This window comes from Coffea arabica, chromosome 2c (genome assembly GCF_036785885.1).
Source record: "Coffea arabica cultivar ET-39 chromosome 2c, Coffea Arabica ET-39 HiFi, whole genome shotgun sequence".
Lineage (NCBI taxonomy): Eukaryota > Viridiplantae > Streptophyta > Magnoliopsida > Gentianales > Rubiaceae > Coffea > Coffea arabica.
In genome coordinates this window covers 66021-84534 of record NC_092312.1, presented here as the reverse complement: position 1 = coordinate 84534, position 18514 = coordinate 66021, and the positions used below count along the sequence as shown (strand labels likewise).

General features: G+C 35.7%; 1 long non-coding RNA gene across 2 annotated transcripts; it reads right to left on the bottom strand.

The window, feature by feature from the left end:
* Positions 1 to 3427: 3427 nt before the first annotated feature.
* On the bottom strand, positions 3428 to 6383 carry LOC113724749 (uncharacterized). Of its 2 annotated transcripts, none has more exons than XR_003457174.2 (3): positions 5961 to 6383; positions 4394 to 4936; positions 3428 to 4287 (listed from the first exon to the last, which is right to left on the bottom strand). It is a non-coding gene; the product is annotated as an uncharacterized lncRNA (long non-coding RNA). The 2 variants fall into 2 exon arrangements; XR_003457175.2 differs by having other exon boundaries at positions 4394 to 4921.
* Positions 6384 to 18514: the final 12131 nt, after the last annotated feature.

Genomic DNA, 18514 nt, shown 5'->3' with positions numbered 1-18514 from the left:
AATGTTGTTCTGTGTTGCCACATATAATTCTGCATTGGTCCTTCCAATGTCGGAAAGCGTTTTTTCAACACCAAATGTCCTTTCTATAATATTTTTTAACGATGCATGACGCCTATTGAAAAGGATTTTAGCTGCACGTTCTTGCGGGGTCCCTCGTGCTCCTCTAAAAGGAGTCATAAATTCTGGCATATTTGTGTACGTCACATCCACTACATAATATTTGCCTGCGCAGTTTGAGAAGATATAGCTTTAAAAAAATGGAGCTCACAATGGATTAATAAACTCAAGTTAGAGATAGGATTTATAATTTTGGGAATACAACTTCATAATTGAAGACAAACCTAGTGGTGGCATTGGAAATTCAGCATTAGGATCCAGTAAGGTATTACGTAGGATCTTAGAATCATGCGCACTACTTTTTCATCCTACTCTTACATAAGTGAATCTCATGTTATGGTCACAGCAAGTTAGAATATTTTGCGATAAACTGCCATGCCTGTTTCGATAACGGTCTCTGTCTTCGGCTCTACACCATGCGAAAACGTGTGTTTAGTCAATAGCTCCAACACAATCCTAGACAATTAGGGGGAAAGCAATGTATTTAGTAGGCATCAAGATAGCGCTGTACACGCAACCTAAGGAGCCTTACCCAGAACCACGGCCAGAACAGAGCACGACCCAATGATGCGTGGCGTGATAATCTACGAGCCTTACACAATCCAGAACAAAGCCTTACTATGATACATGTCATGATAATCTATATGTTTGACCAAATCACGATCCAATCGAACAAGCGCTCGAAAGCAACGTTGAAGATAACGATCCACTGTCTCCAATGAATGTTGGAATCTCTCAGCTAAAACCCTATGACGTTCATTATGACTGAAGCACAAAAGGACAATGGTAACTGCGATGCCCCAAAAGAAGAAGAAAAAAAAAATTTGGTGAGCAGTGTTTTTAGAGAATCTGGCCGGATATCCGGCCAGTTCTTGGCCGGATTGGCATGCTCATTTGAAAAAAAATTTGCAGAGCTTCTGCCTTGAATCCAGCAGACTATCCAGCCAGATTCTGTCGTCGTACAGTTTCCTTGGTGATTAAGTCTTCATCTTTTGACTTCATTTGGAGTTCAAAAGCCACTTTTCTTTCTTCTCCAAGCTGATCGAACTTCTTGGGAGCAAAACAAAGAGAGAAAACTCCATTTTTCTCTTTGATTTCCTTCACCAAATGTTGAGAGTTTTCTTCCAAGTGCCAAGATCTACTCGGATTAACTTCACATCTAAGGGGATAGCAAGCTAAGGGTGGCGAGTTTTGAGAAGAAAAGGGTTTTCTTTGCTTGTTTTCAAGGTGTTGGAAGGTATAACATTAGAAGCTTCTTTTATTCTTTAATCCTGTGGTTAAGTTGTTGGATGAGTTGATCTTGATTAATTTTATGAAAATTCTTGTGATTTGAAAGTTAGGATGATAAAGTTCCATATTAGTGATATTTTTAGACTTTATCTCAGTTATTTCATCTTTGATTTGGTATATATATGATTAGTAGAAGCTATGCTAGTGTTAAGGTGGAATTTCTAACCCTTAATCGCAATTAGTGATGGTTATATGCCAAGGTTAGTTTAGAAGTGTAATTTCAATCTTACCTTGTTTTTGGACTCAACTTGGGCTGCAAATTTCTCTATGTTTTAGACCGAACTAACTTTTGGACAAAACATAAAAGTTGTAGACATTTGAGTTAACTGTCTACCTGCAAAATTTCAGATAGATTGGAGTACTATAACATGTAAAATGACTGAAATACCCTTGACTGCCTTTAAACCCTATTTCACGAACAGTTTTCCATTTTTTTCTAAGATTTCGATTTTTGTCCATGGAAATGTATGATTTGACTTTGGAGGTCTTCATAAGAAATGTAGACCTATGTTTTAGTTTCGTAATGCCATAAGATTCGTCTCAATTCGATAAGTGTAGCTTCAATTGTGATTAAAATGCCAAAAGATGATAGGAACTTGACGATTTTAGAATTCCCTTTGTTTGACATGATATTTGTGATCTAGGGCTTGGATTTGAACAATGTACTGATTTATGATGGATGAGGTTCATGAACTGTGGTTGGTGAGTGATTCCACAACTATTTGCAAAGTTACTTTTCGAACTATTTCTTGCATTGCTTACTCGATTGCATATCATGAGTGCTTGCATGTGTATCATGAAATGATTTGGTTTCAATGAGTTCTTGAGAAGTTTGGTGCTTAGAACCAACGTCTCCACCACTATTTATTTGGAGCACCGATGGCTCTCTATTACTGTTTGACTGTTACTGGATCTGTTTGAGCGTTGGAGGTCTAAGTACGATGATTTCACTGGCTCACAAGAACAATAAACGTACATTTGATCACTGATTCATGACATCATCTAAATGCATTGTTGTGAAACTGGTTGGATTACTGATTTTATTGGTCACTCGCTAAACTTCTAATTCACCCCAAAAATATTTTTTTCCCCACAGGGCCTGAGGCAAAGAAAGCACTTGTAATAAGTTATTCGTGGGATTGGATGGAATATCTCTTATACAGTTTGAATTTAGATTCATCTTGTGTAATAGTGGAGATTGTATGAATGTTTGAAATTGGAACGAATGTATGTGTACGTTCCATGCTTGGAAACTAGTATTCTCTTCGCTTGTGACATGCAAATTCGTGGAGGAATTGATGTATTATTTGAGATGTGCCTTGTACGTTATTTGAATATAGTAATGAGTGAGTGAGTCTCGACGAGAGTTGAGCAGGCGATCCGTCGAACCCTTTGGTTCGTCTTAGGGGAAGGTGGAGCTGTCACAGTAACAGACTCATGGATTCCTACCCTCTGTGTGGGATGCGAATCCCAATAATCCCGCGCGAGCAAGAGATCACACAATTGTAGAAAGAGTGGAGCTTCCATGCGAAGGTTATCAAATATTCTATCTCGATGCCCATTAATCAACTCCACCACCCATTGTTCACCTGATTGTGCACCATCATGTATCCGGTGCCTCGTAAATGGGTTTAGAGATGGGTGAAACAGAGATAGCCCTAAGAGCACAATCATGGCAAGGGTCAGCACCAAATCGTCCTCATCAAATTTTTCAGAGGAGTCTCCCCCTGGATATGATCTTCATTATCCATTAACGGATATGAAACGGCAAAAACGCTACTTGTATCTGTAACAACAAAATGGTGACGATACGGGTCAAAATACAGCTTAACTCATTCAACAAAAAATGATTAATTAGCTCTGCTAAAAGATATCCCATACAAAAAATAAGGGAAAAAGAAGTGCATTGATATCTCAAAAAATAGCATATCCAATATGAAAGGTATTAAATATTTCAGCCTATTTGCATTATTTAATACGTCCTCCTCAGAAACATTAAATAAACTGCCAGCTCAAGGTGTTGGGCAAATAAGAGTGATGAATTGTGGAAAATCATTTCCAGTCAACAATAAAAGGCAACACCACACAATGCAAGGTTTGGATTACTGAAATAAAATGACTCAGCAAACATAGAAAATAGAATCCGATAGCAAATGCTACTTGTCAAGCACAAACTAACAATCACAACAATAGGCAACCTTAAGGATTGCCTCCTATCGAAACCAGAGACTAAAACAGGGGAGGAGAGGGTTCTTGAGGAGTCCAATCAGGCGGAAGGCAGCCTCAACGCTTCATAAATGGGATGCGATCGACATCCGATCCAGCTAAATCTCAAATAATGCGCTCTTGAGGGTCATTCAAAATCTCTGCCACTTCCATTTTTGCATTGCAGTCCACTTTAGCCACTTGACGAAGTTCTACCAAGGCAATATTGTATGCTGATTTCTTTGAACTGGTCCTAGAAGCATTCTTAGTCGGAGAGCTAATTGATACACTCATGTTACTAGTTTTCTTCCGACTAACTAGTAACTCAATGGTATTAAGGGCCTGAAAGTATCTATCAGTGATTGAACCAGATGCAGTGGCCATGGGACTTCAGCTTGATGTGTCTTCAGACTTGCGCTTTCCTTTTCCTTTTTTCCCTTTCTCTTTCTTCGACCCAACTATCTCCAACTCGGCATCTTTCTCCTCAGTCTCTAACTCGTCCTTTCCCCGTGCACCTCGTGCTTCATTTTCTATTTCTAGCTCCTCAATAGAATTACGAGGGTCGTTCTTGAAGCCTACACTAAAATCTCCGATTGCACCTTGCTTGGCAAACACCTCTTTTAGTAAATGGTAGACGGTGCAATCATTTTGAAATTTGGTATATTTTGGGTTAACCTTACACAAAACAAGAAAAGTAGCCAATTAGTTCAATAAATTATTGAACATATGAAAAAAACAGCAATGATAAACAAGTTTCACGACCCAAAAACAGTATTTATACCTGCTCCATCTCTTTCCACCTGTCATCATCCATAAGGAAGGTATGATTTTGGCTATCCCACATGTTCCCCTTTTCTTGAAGAAAATGTACAACTTGGTTAATTCACGCATTGCATTATATTTACTTCTTATACTATCGAAACTGAAAGAGGTGTCGTATAAGGCATTCAACCCCCGTTGTATTTCAGTGATCACATAGCTAGAGATGTTATTCTCTCTAATTTCATTTGCCATATGCATGTTGACAAGGTGTTGGGCATAGGCAATTTCATGCTCCTTAGAGAAATGAACACGCTCTGTAAACCTGCGCCTTTATTTTCTCATCTTAATTTATAGATGGACACAATGCAGAAACATTAAATGAATGGTAATAGCCGGCAAATGAATGAAAAGGCAGGGGAATGTATGATTTTCTAATTGAAAATAAATGGGAGGAGGAACTCTGGTTGCACCTTATAGTAGTTCGAAATGCACTGACCCAAATCGTTTTCTCCCCAAACAGATATAGACGTACGAGTACTCTGGCAACCTGCATGTGTCAAAGCTGTAAACATCAAACAAAAAGATTCAGCTATAATTAAGTGAGTAAGCATTCAGCACCTTCATAATAAGTTCATTATACCTTTATAAGCACGTTTTGTAATAGGGGGCATGTAGGCTTAAATGGTGATATGGGCTCTAACTGAATGATCTTAACCCAAATAAGGAATAGCAAGCCACGAAGTAGGAGGACAGACCAATTTGAAAATGTGTTGCAAAAGCGGAGGCTCAAAATACATGCAAATATCAATCGTCAGCCAACTACATAATATAAAATTGAGTAATAGAATCCAATAAGGCAAAATGTTTTGTTTCTACTCCATAAGTGTTGACACTGTCAAGGCATTGAATCAAAGAAAGTTAACAAGCAGCAAACACCATTAATTTAGCCTTATGAATAAAAAAACGTCACACAAAACTAAACCCCCATCAATAAAGACAACTACAGGACATCTTAGAGGTGGACATTGGAGCTCTACAAAAGGGAAAAGTTCACAGCCAGGTCGCCCCTTTGACAAGGCCACAAACACCAATTCTGTGACAAAACTACTCCATTGGTTCATTATTCACCGACAAACTGATACACAATAGCTAACAAATTATCCCCAAATTATATCTATAGGCAACCAATTGAGGATCCATTAGCGAATGAAAGATCAGAAACATTTTGCCCCATCAGCTTAACAAAGGCTGATGGCCTCATTCCAGCAAGGCGTACTAAAAATTTTCGTGATACTAACCAACACAGCAACCAACAATTAAATTCGTAGATTGCTGAACAAGAACAACTAAAAACTAAATAGCAATTTCTCAATATATCAATCAACCAAAAATTCAATTGCAGTTATAAATTCCACAACAACAGGGCAATGGTAGTTATAAAATAGCAATGTCTAGCTTGATGGCAGACTAAAAATTTAATTAATTTATTGCCAACACTCATGGATTCCAACTCCTATCCCGATGCCAATTTCTATAATGGTATATTTGGTGCAACTTATCTACTGAGAAGGAGAAGGAAAACTCACCAGATTTCGAGATGTCTAGCTCAAAGCTAGAGATCCTCAGGCGAAGTCCAACTACATTTGGATTGAGCTGCTGCTTTGTCGCTTCTTCTACCCAATTTAGTGCCACACAGATGCGCAACTCCAAGGCATTCTCATCTGCTTCTGCTATACTAAGCTACTCCAAGAAGAGTTGAAACGACAAAAGCCTTGGCGTTGAAACCACCACTGAACTTAAAGGAGGTCGAAACTCTACGGACGTAGTATTCAAGACTGTAATGGAGAACTAATTGTGCGGCCGGTTTAAAGCTATAGCAGTATGGAGGGCTCTTGCAAGGTCTCCATCTTTCTTTCTCGTTTGGACTCTATTTAGACCTGAGAAAGATTTAAGGCAAAAAAAAAAAAAAATTTGGTTCATTATTGCAAAATGACTTCGTTTGTCTCCCCATGTACTGTGCACTCACATGTTGTCCAATTAATGTCCTTTCTGTAGTTCAACTACAAATATAGAGTGTTTCAAAAATTGCATATCCAAATGGAACCATCATTTTCTCAAAAAATCATTAAATTTTTTAAGAGAAAAGGGTTTTTTGTGTTATAATTTATAATGTTTTTCATTTTTATGTTGACTTTATACATGTTAGATATTCGGAAGAAATTAACGTGATATTCAATTTTATCCCTAAAACCTATATCAAGTTGTCATTTTGAGAAGGGCAAAATATAAGGGATCTCCTTGTGATTTTGCGAAAAAATACCTTACCCTCTATAGTTTAGAAATCTCCATATAAATATCATAAATTTTATAATTAAAGTGAAAATTGACCTATAACCGGACGTGCGACCTAGTGATGATGGGTATGCCAGATTCTTTTGAAAAGACCTAGAGTTTAATTCCCAATCTACCCTTCAGTTGTTATATTGAAGTGACATATTAGGGTAGAAGATATTTGAAACTATCAAAGAGTAAAATGAAAAATGAAGAAGAATTAAGAGAAAAAATATAGGACTATTGAGGGATCTTAGGGAGAATTGAAGTCACCATGTTCACTTCTGCAAATTTTGGAAGAGGCTTGACGAATCTACGGTATGAATGGTGTCGATGCTTCTACAAGAAAAGAGTAAAAATCAAGATCGTGGAATCGAACAAACCCAGAAAAGGTAGCCTGCATTACGTTTGTGAAGATGAATCCTGCTCCTGTTAGGCATGGTGCAATCCTGCAAGAAGGGATGGAATGGGTAATGAATATACTAGTCAAAATTCAAAAACAAGAGTAAACAAAAGTTGTGGATCTCTTCAAGAGTAAACAGTAATGAAGGTATGCTGGCTATGAACAATTGTGAGATTTTGTTGGGGCTACATGTAAAGTTGAGCACGGTTGAAGGCACTGTGGGAATGTTGAAAGTGATAATGATTTTGTCATTTATTATTTGTTGTTTATCTCTAGTTATTGCGGCTTATAGAAAATAGTAATTTGGTTAGTGGCAGCATATGATGTACCAAATAATGTAATGATTTTAGTTTTTGAAAAAATTTCAAATTTTGCCATGGTCTGTATTTCTTAATGAAAGAAAGATAATAACTATACAACCTGTTTACTCATGAACCTTTAGTAATTTGGATAGTCATGATATAATAACCATAATTTAATATATGGTATTACAAAAAAGAGCAATAATGCCAATAATATTATTACAAATAACTAACAACGATCCCAATAATATTGAATAATTAAAAAGTTATATCACTTACAAAATATGTTAATCCATTATATATGGCATAACCAAAAATAGCATACATGCTATTACAACTTGTTTACATCGACATAAATCCTAAAAATAACATCCACAAATTTCTAATCCTAATTTTTCTTAGATCTTTTGGATCGAGAATTGGGGTTTTATCACTAATTGTAGCAGTGCTGCTTTGCTGAGATACTTGATGCACTGGTGCTTCTCTGGTTGAGGCTGAAGTAGAGCTGTTGTTGCCCCTCGCTGGTTATTGCTTGCTCGAGCCTGCAATCAAATACAAAATTTATTGCTGGAATAATTATTAAGAGTACATAGTGTTGAAAAATTTATGTACTTAAATGTACCTTGTACAACTTGGATTTGGGATGAGGAGCTTCCTTACAAGTTCTCATATTATGGCCAGCTTTTAAATATTTCTTACAGTATACTGTCAACCCTTTTTTGGAAGCTCTTTGTGGATCTTTCGGTTCATCAAGACCTCTTCTGCTAAGTTTTTTAAGTCTCCCAGGTTGTTTCTTCATAAATGGTGGATTTAATAGCTGCATTACACTATCAATTTAGTGTTCTTTGGATGAAACAGCTCCAATATGCCCTTAAGTATGCCTCTTTACTATAGCACTCATCAACATAGTTCTCAACCTTCATCCGCATGCTTTGGATGGCAGAAACAACATGCACACATAGAATTACAGTCAATTGGAATGCATCATATGAATAGCGTCTATGTTGCAAATTCACAACAGAGGTTTTGTTGAAACCATCAACATCAAATGTGTCAATACCATTAAATACAGCAATACAATGTCTACTGTTCTCTACACTTTTGGTTAGTTTCTCAACAATGTTTGGATAGAATTTGCCTCCATATATCTCCCTGCCTTGTCTCTTTAATATCAATCGTTGCATTAACTTTCTTATAAAAAATTCAAGAAGAATCATAATTGGCTCGCCTCTTTCTTTAAAATGTAGTTATTGAAACTCTTATTCAGGTTGTTGGCTGAAATATCAATCTTATTATTCCATAGTGCGCTCTAGACCACAGGTGATATGGAAGCCTTTTTAACCAAGCAGCAGCAGTAAGGTTCTCTTCATTTTGTGGCTGAGCTATCTCCAAAGTATTCAATATTCTCTTGAAATCATCAACATTAGTTGCCGATACAATAGCCCAAAACAATTCTCTCAATTCACTGTCTTTGAGTTTTGCCTTAAAATTCTCAAACAGATGCTCAAACAGTTTTGCCTGTAAAAAATGAAGGTATAAGGGACTACATTGCCCCTTCCATTATGAGTAATCAGCTCCTTCAAAATCAAGTCTAGCTGTTATAGTTTTCTGCTTCAACAATGGCAATGGTTATGGGAAATATATTATCATTCCCATCCCCTTTAAGTGCTACTAACAGCTGACCTCCAAAGGGACCCTTCAAAAAGCAACCATCTAAGCCAATGATTGGTCTACAACCTGCAAGAAAACCTTTTTTAAGAGCACCTGAGTCATAGAACAGCCTTTGAAATGTTGCATTTTGCTCAATAGACCTCCTGTCTATTTGTATTGCTATATTACTATCTAAATTTGACTGTCTAACCGTGGCAGAATAATCCTACAGCCGTTCATATTGCTCCAAATTACAACTTTTGATTGCCTCCTTGGCTTTCCTCTTAGCCTTATATGTTTTTTTACTGCTTATATTAACCATGAATTTTCTTCTGGCATAATTAATAATGCCATCCAAGTTACAATTAGGGTCATCTCGAATCTTCTTTTGAAACTTTCTACTCGGATAAGTTGAGGTTGCATGCTTGTTAATGTACTATCTACCGCAATGGTGCTCTCCCTTTAGTGTTTTGATCTAAAAAGTATCAGTCTCATTAACTCTACTTGCATGAATCTTTCAAAAACATCCTTTTACACATTTGACAGTTATCCTCCAACTGTCATTGTTGACATATAAAACTTCACATCCCTCTCTAATGTTCCATTCTACGAGTGCTTCTCTAAATTTTATAAAATGAGTGAATTTCTTCCCAACCTTTAATTCAAATTTTGGCTTGTTAAACTCCACTGCGGCATTGAAATATAAGTAGTCAGACCTATTTTCATCACCAGAATATAGGAAGTATTCATCTGCAGTCATAGGTTCATTCCATTGTTCAGTGTCAAGGCCAATAGGTTGGTCTTCTCCATGCTGATACTGTGCTGTGGACTCCTCACCTTCTGATTCCTGATGTTTTTGCTACTACTCATTCAAGTCATCAGTTTGCTGATTTGTTTGATGTACAGTTGAACCAGCAGTTGCAACGATGTCCTCATCTTCTACAAATTCTAAGCCCTCTCTTAACCAATCCGGATCAGATTCTTCGTTTTCATCACTATGGTGCTGTTCTCTATTGACTTGATTTGGTTCTCTGTAAGAATTATCTTGCTGCTCTTCTCTATTGACTGTGGCTGCTTCTCTATCAAAGTTACCGTGCTTTTCACATTCTACTGCACTTTGGTTCATTGAAGAAGCCTCTTGCTGGTTGTCGATAGCATCTATTCTGGTATTATGTTGAAATAATTTCCTTACAGATTTTCTTGCTGTTCTCTTCACTGGTTGCACCACAGTTTGTTTCTTCTTCACGAGAGTTTTACCACCCTTTCTGCTATTTTTCTTAGTTGTTTCGAAGGAATTTTGTGTGCCATCATTAGCTTCTACATCAGTTGTGCCATCTAAGTTATTTTCTTGCCCTCTTGTATCACCAACATATGGTTCAAAATCAGTCAAATCAAAAGAATTTTGTGAAACTCCCGCACGATTTCTAGTCAGATCTGAATTGATTTCTGAAGAACTTTTATTATACGGTAAAGCAAGTGGATCATCTGATACGAAAGTCACTAACCTCGTGAAGAAATTTGTAAGAGATTAGATTCAGAATTGACAAACAGGTACCAAACTTGGAGCAGAAGACCTCAACCCGTTAATCACGTGGTTAACGAATCTTGGTATAAATGTAATAGACACCACAATCTAGTGCGATTCTAGATTGATAAGTCACGAACACTTAAAAAAAACTCTAAGTTGTTCAAGAAGTCTTGGAGAAAACCAAGAAAACTCTTGAATCTGATTATATTATTGAATGAAAAAACATGACCCTAGGTAGGCTATTATAGCCTTACAAGTAAGAAACCTAATGCGAAACGGAAAAGGCTAAAACATGACAAACCTCTCTATATTTTAGGAGAACTAGAATTGGCTCTCAAGGCATGCAAGCTGGCCGAATTATTTCTCAATTTGAAATGACTAAACATGACTCCAAATCAACTAAATAACCACTAAACATTACTATGGATCCGAGAGCAAGTGCTCGTCTAGGTTTTAGGTGTCACTCGTGATTCTCCTTCACTTGAACAACATGAACAACTTTCAAACCTTCATGCTCAAGTCCCTCAATAACTTTGGGGACAATTTTTTGACTTTGCACCTCTTGGACAAGCCCTTAAAGCTCCTCTTACAGTCTCTTAGCTCGAGCTCGTGTAACCGGTCCTATAGGAACTCGAATCTTGTCCGATGGCATATCTTGATTTGTATCACCATCATTCGTCACTTTTTCGAATAAGAGCTTGCTATCTAGTGAGACAATTTTGATAGGGATCTGACCTGCCTCTACATAAATATGCATATAGGGAAGCCCTTCATAACAAGTAGTCAACAATTCTATATCGACGTCATCATTTATTAGGATAACACCTATATCCACATCATGGTCTGAAATGGAATACCAAAATTTTGCACATGCCACTTGTTTTTCAATTTTAGAGTACAGGTTCAACAATGAATATGCTGATAATTCATCAGGGTCGAATTTGTGAAACACTCTCACTAAATCACTTGTATACCTAATAATCACTTGTATACTAAATCACTTGTATCACTTGTATAAATCGTCCACCATAGTGCATGTGGATATCCATTGTCTTAAAATAATCTGACATGGTCCACAACCTAAATTATTTAATCAACACTTCAGAATTCAAATATAGATTAATAAACTATATTAAACTACATCACACTTTCAAATTATAACAACAATTAGTTAGACCCAACACATATTATTTAATTAACACTTTAGATTATATAGTGAAATCTAATTTAGTAGTTAAATCCAGACCTGACACATATTATTTCCTCCTGACATCAACCACATATTCCAAAAAAGACCCACATACTCCAAAAAAGCTAAAAAAGTTAAGAACTTTACATTTTTAAACCCCATTTTTCTCTGATAAATCACCTACATATGGACCACCAATTATAAAAATGACAGAAATCGTATATTTAAATCCCAATATATAATGGAAAAGGAATAAACAAATTGAAAAAAGAATACAAATCCTAAACATCAAATGGACTGAATATTGAATAATAAGTTCTGATTCTTACATAGAAATGTCAAACAAGCTTCACGATCAAATACAGCCACCAATTAAACATTCCGTTCTTCGCAATCGGATGCAGCCACGCCGTTTTCAACTCAGATCCACGATATTTCAGCAACAATTTATTAGTCAAATCTCTTGTTTAGGATTTCTTCTTACACAGGATGAACGAGAGAGAGTCAGTTCTTGATTCTCTCTCCTTCTCTATTATAAATGAGGGTATTTTGGGTATTAGACCTGCTGCCGGTAAATTAGCCGGTTCAGAAGATAATTTTCATTTTTATTATGAAATTTATGGTATTTATGTGGAGGTTTGTAAATGATAGGGGGTAAGGTGTTTTTTTCACGAAATCATAAGAGGGTTCCTTATATTTTACCCTTTTGAAAATAATTTGCTTCATTTTTAGAATGTGAGGAATTAACTTACTTCGTTTTAAAAGTGATTGATAGAAAAAGTTTTTTTTGTTTCCAAATGTAAAGGACAAAACCGGTTATTTTTTTCAAAAAACTATGGCAGTGAATTTAAAATAAATAAAAAATAAAGGTAATAAACTAAAAAAAACCATGTGTAATTTACTTTTAGGGTAAGTTATATTTCTCTCCTATAGTTTTTGCTAAAGTTAAGGACCTCCCCACTTGATTTCAAAATTACATAGACCTCCCTTATCAATGTTTTATATCCACCAACATTTATAGTAGTTTTTATTTTACATTTTTACTCATTACGTTTCTTGTTCATGTCATTTATATTAGACAAGTCAAAACAAAATTAGTTTCCTTGGAAAAGGAAGAAGTAGTAGAATCAGAGAGTTTATTCATGAAAGTTGGAGACCATGCATATTAGTAACTTTATTTTAAAGTTTTTACTCTTACTTATCAAAATAACCAAATATGAACACTTGTTTACTTATAAAATAAATCGGCTGTGTACATTCTAAAATAAATTGGATTAAATAAAATGAGGTGTAGTGACAATACATTTATCAAAGCAACTCTTTTATTTTCCGTTGTTTTTCTTTTATAATTTTTTTTCAGTAGGGAGATGTAAGACTTAAAAAATGGGGCAACTCTTTATTATTATTATTTTTTAACAATATGAAAAGGGTAGGACTTAATAAGAGAAGAGGTGGAAAGTGAATTTGATCCGACGACTTCTAATTTCTGGAGTCTAATATTCCCTCAGCCTAGAGGTGTCAAATAAAATCATTTAATTAATTTTACCCATACCCGCCCATTAATAACTGGATATGGGTACATTAAATTTTTATATATGGATATAAATGAGTTACCCAATTATACCTATTTATTAAATGGGTTTAATTGGGTAACCCATCTAACCCATTTAACCCATTTAACTTACATTCCCAAACCCTTTGTATTTCCCATTTTCACCGTCAATCTTCTTCTCCTCCTCCCCACCAGCAAGCCCACTGCTTCCCTCCCCCCTCCTTCCTCCAGTGTTTGTTTCCCCCATCTCTTCTCCCCGTCTTTGTATTTTGCCCCTTCCATGTCCGATTTCTGAGCTCATATGGGCATTGTTCGAAAAGTAGTTCTGCTGTCTCGTGAGGTGTGAGTGGTGTAATAGGATGACAGACACTAGTGGGACTGACAGAGACATTCCAATGGTTATTATCCTGCAGACGGAATGAATGGTGACACACAAGCGATGCAGCCAACTATTTTGCCTTGATTAACGGCCAAAAAAAGGTTCGCTTGTGTTATCTCTTTCGTTCGGATCTCCAGAATTAGAATTCAAAATAGTGCCTAATTAGAATTCTTGGTTGCATTGCATGTCTGCTAAATATAGCGCTGCCTTGTGGTCCAAAATGATGGCAGTCAAGAATTTGAAGTAGTTAAGCTTAACTTTGGAAGGCTAATAATGGTATAATTAATTTTAGGATTATCTAATTAAGTTCAGTTTTGCAGATTGCTGAATCTAATTAAATATTGCACCGTAGTATGTTACCATTCTTAAGTTTTTGGACATCTTGGACTGGTTAAATGATTGTTTTGCTTACCTTTGTTTGCAGATTGCATGAGATCTTATTTAGTAGAAAGCTCTGTAGATTTATGGCTGGACCAAATTGACAATACTTGGTAAAAAAAAGAAGGCAATAATTGTTAAGTGTGCTTGTCTAGTACAAACAATCACTGTATTGGTTCTACCACTATCGTGATTGTGATCAATATATAGGTGCATTTGCCTGTTATTTTCATCTGTGTCTGCAATGCATACGTGATATAATATATAAGTCCTAGCTCTGTTATTTTTGCTCATCATGTTGGCGGGGCCATATGATAAAAAGTTTTTCCACAGCTACACTTAATACTTCCAATCTCAGTTGAAGACTAGTGAAAACATGTAGTTCTTGGGATCAATGTTGCAGAAATATTAGATGAGGTGTACAAAATTGGAAGGTTGGGAGTCTTAGACAGAAAAATATCAGATAAGGTGTACAAAGTTGGTAGTATAGCTAACAGAAATGCTATCCCATCATGATCCAATAGATGAGTTGTCAGAGCACATTCAGGAACAATGTTCTTATACAAGCCATGAACCTACCAATACAGATGAGTTGATCCAAGGTTCTTCTAAGCGTTCGAGACAGCTCACGTCATTGATTTGGAAGGAATTTGAAATATTATGTGTTGAGCCAGATGGCTCACAAAGAGCACAATGTAAATGGTGCAAGCGTGATTATGCATGCGGTGGAACAACCGGAACAAGCAACTTATGGCGTCATCTTTCAAATTGTAATAAGCGTGAACAATCTGATTTTGAAGAACGGTCTCCAATTGACCAAGGAATTTATCGGGAAAAGATGGGAATTGCTATTGTGAAGCATAACCATCCTTATAGACTGGTGGAGCAAGAAGGAATTCGAGACTTGTGTATATACTTAAATTCAGATGCTTTACCCATTTCGAGAAACACGATAAAGGCTGATATTGAAAAGATGTACAAAAGAGAAAAAGAGAGAGTAAAGACAGAATTAAATTCAATTTCAAGTCGAATTTGCCTTACTGCAGACTTGTGGACATCTATTGCAACAGATGGGTATTTGGCATTGACGGCTCATTTCGTAGATGAAGATTGGATTTTACAAAAGAGGGTTCTAAATTTTCACCACATGCCACCACCACATGGTGGTCCAATATTAGCTGAAAAAGTCATAGATTTATTGAGAGATTGGGCTGTTGAAAAAAAAGTTTTTACTATCACATTGGATAACGCATCTTACAATGATGGTATGGTGAATCTGTTGAAGCAGCATTTGAGGCTAAGAAATACACTATTTTGTGAGGGTGAATTTTTTCATGTAAGATGCAGTGCACATGTGCTAAATTTGATTGTCCAAGATGGTGTCAAAGTTATTTCCAAACCAGTCTCAAAGATCCGAGAGTGTGTAAAATATATCAGAGCTAGTGAATCAAGAAAGTTGAAATTTGCAGAGTGTATTGTTCAAGTTTCTCTGCCATACAATAAGAGGGTGCATCAAGATGTCCCAACCAGATGGAACTCTACATTTGTGATGCTGGATAGTGCACTTGAATTTAAGCTTGCCTTTCATCAGTTGCACGTGGTTGATCGCAACTTCAGCAGATTTTACCCAACTGAAGAAGAATGGCTTAAGGTGCAGAAATTTACAACACTGTTGAGGCCTTTTTATGACCTGACCACCCTTTTTTCGGGGACTAATTATCCAACTGCAAATTTGTATTTTCATGGTGTCTGGAAAATTCAAAAAGTTATCACGGAAGAGGTCAATAATTTAGACATTGAAGTGAGTGAAATGGCCAAGCAAATGAAACGAAAATTTGAGAAGTATTGGGAATGTTATAGCTTGATTTTGAGTTTTGCCATCATTTTGGATCCGCGTTTTAAAATGGATTATGTGGTGTATGCTTTTAAGAAGCTAGATCCTTTTGATTATGAAGAACGTGCTAATGAAGTTCGGGATAAATTTTATTTACTATTTGAGGAGTACGAGAATACTTTTGATGGTGATTTGCTAGATGGATCAATAGCAGGCTGCTCTGGTGGTGATTTGGGCAATGACAATGATGATTTTGCTGAATTTGAGAGTCAACAACATGCAAACAAGAGGAATAAGTCACAAGTAGACTCTTATTTGGATGATACTCGACTCCTTTCAACTCAAGAATTGGATGTTCTCAATTTTTGGAAAGAAAACAAAAATCGATACCCTATTCTTTCTTTGATGGCACGGGATATTTTAAGTATTCCTATCACTACAGTGGCCTCGGAATCAGCTTTCAGTATTGGTGGTAGAATTGTGGGTAAATATCGTACTTCGCTCCTATCAGAAAATGTGGAGGCCTTGTTATGTACTAGGGACTGGTTATATGGAGTAACAGGTTTGTTATACTTAACCTTTCAGTGCACATGATCTTGTATTTTACTTTTTTGGTCACTTATTGAATTTACTTTTGATTTCAGCTTCTGAAGATAATGAAGATAAAGAAAGACTGAGTATTGACTTTGCACCTTTAGTTGCTAAACTTACTAACCTTCATATTTAGGTAAGCTGTATTCTCATGATCATGGAGATTGTTAGTAATGTGGTGAAAAGAATTTTATCTTTCTGTCTAGATGAAATTTAAGTAGCAAAAAACAGAACTTTGAATTTGGTTTTGGTTTTGGTTGCCAGGAATCTTCTCTATTTTGTGTTGAGCCAGCAGCAAACTTTTAGGTTGCTATCTTTTTACTGTCAAGTGGATATTTGTATTGTCACTGGCACTCCTTCAAGCTGCTTACTTCATCCCGTCTTCTAATCAGAATCCTAGTCATATTGAGCTGGCTGCGCAAAGGTTTGAAGAATAATACTGAGTTCAGTTTATCAAGAGAACACATGAGCAGGCATGGTATAGAAACTTATGGCAAATAATTTGCTCTAATAGTACCACCGTCTGCATTTGGATTTTGCAGAGACCAGGCCCTGAGAGTCAACTTCTCTCGTGCATCTCGCTGTCCTGTGGCAATGAAAACCATTCTGGCTGCAGTTTTTTCTTAAAGAGTTTCTTTTGACTTTATCATATTTACATTTTCAGTTTCTTGTATATCTTGTATAATCTAACCTACCTGTGATTACTCATAGTACTGTTGAGTAATTTACATATATTGACTTCAGGTTGATATTTGTATGCTAAATGAAGTGATTGCTAGTCTTCATAAGGATTTTTAACTATTTTTTATGTTAAGTATTTTTGTTTTATTTATTATATTTATTTGTTGGTTTTATCTTATCGCTTTATTTCCTTGTAATTTATTAATTTGATCATTTTTTAGCATCATCAATTTATGACAAATTTTAGCTTCCTTTCGTACCTTTTCAAATGAAATTTTAAAATGCTAGGGGTTCAAAGTTTTGGATTAAATTTTTTTGTTAACTTTCATATTATTTAGTCCAAATTTTTAGATTCTCATTGTTCAATTATTAAATAATATGTAATTTTGCAACATGGCACGCGGAAGGAAAAAAATTGATAATTAGACTTATTTGGCATAATAAGTAAATATTTAAAATTAATGATGGGTGTAAAATGATATAAATTGATAATTTAGTTTACAAAATGAATTTATATGAGCTTGTAAAAAATTAGAATAAATGGGTTATAAATGGATAATTGGGTTACCCAATTCATTTTTTGACTTACCCATTTATACCCATCTAATTAAATGGATATAAATGGGTTGACTCATTTATACCCATTACCCATTTTACCCAACCCAAACCCGCCCAAATCACCCATTTTGCCACCTCTACCTCAGCCAAAGCAACACATATGTCCCATATAACGGAATCAAGATATCAATATTTAGTAGTAAAGTTTAACCAAAAAAAAAAAAAAAGTTTTGTGGACCTGCATATGAAAATTCATACATTTAATTAAAAATAAAAGATAAAATTGATGAAAGCCCTACTTTTATGGCTATACGTATAATTAGGTGCTAATTAACTTTTTACAATTATAACGTTTGAAGAAAAGAAAGAACTAGCACCAAAAACCTCATCTCTTTTTTTTTTTTGGAAAATAAGCACTTATACCATTGCAAGGGTAGTTTGGGAACATTGAATAGAGTTTAAAATAAGAATAGTTAATTTATCTGAATGATAGGCGAAGTTTTTGTTGCTATCTAACAAACAAGAGCGGAGGTCCCTATTATTCTGAAATCAAAGATGAGTCAGTTAATATGATTTACCCTCAATTTCATATCATAAAGATACACTTAATTTATAACATAGGCATTCGCACCAGGAGTACAACCTACAATATAATGCGGATGGTTCCTCTCAGGACTTTGACTAGAGAGTTGGACATTTCCGCAAGTATTTGAAATAATTATTATAACACGTGATCTAAAAAGATGATTAGCAAGATAAGCAGG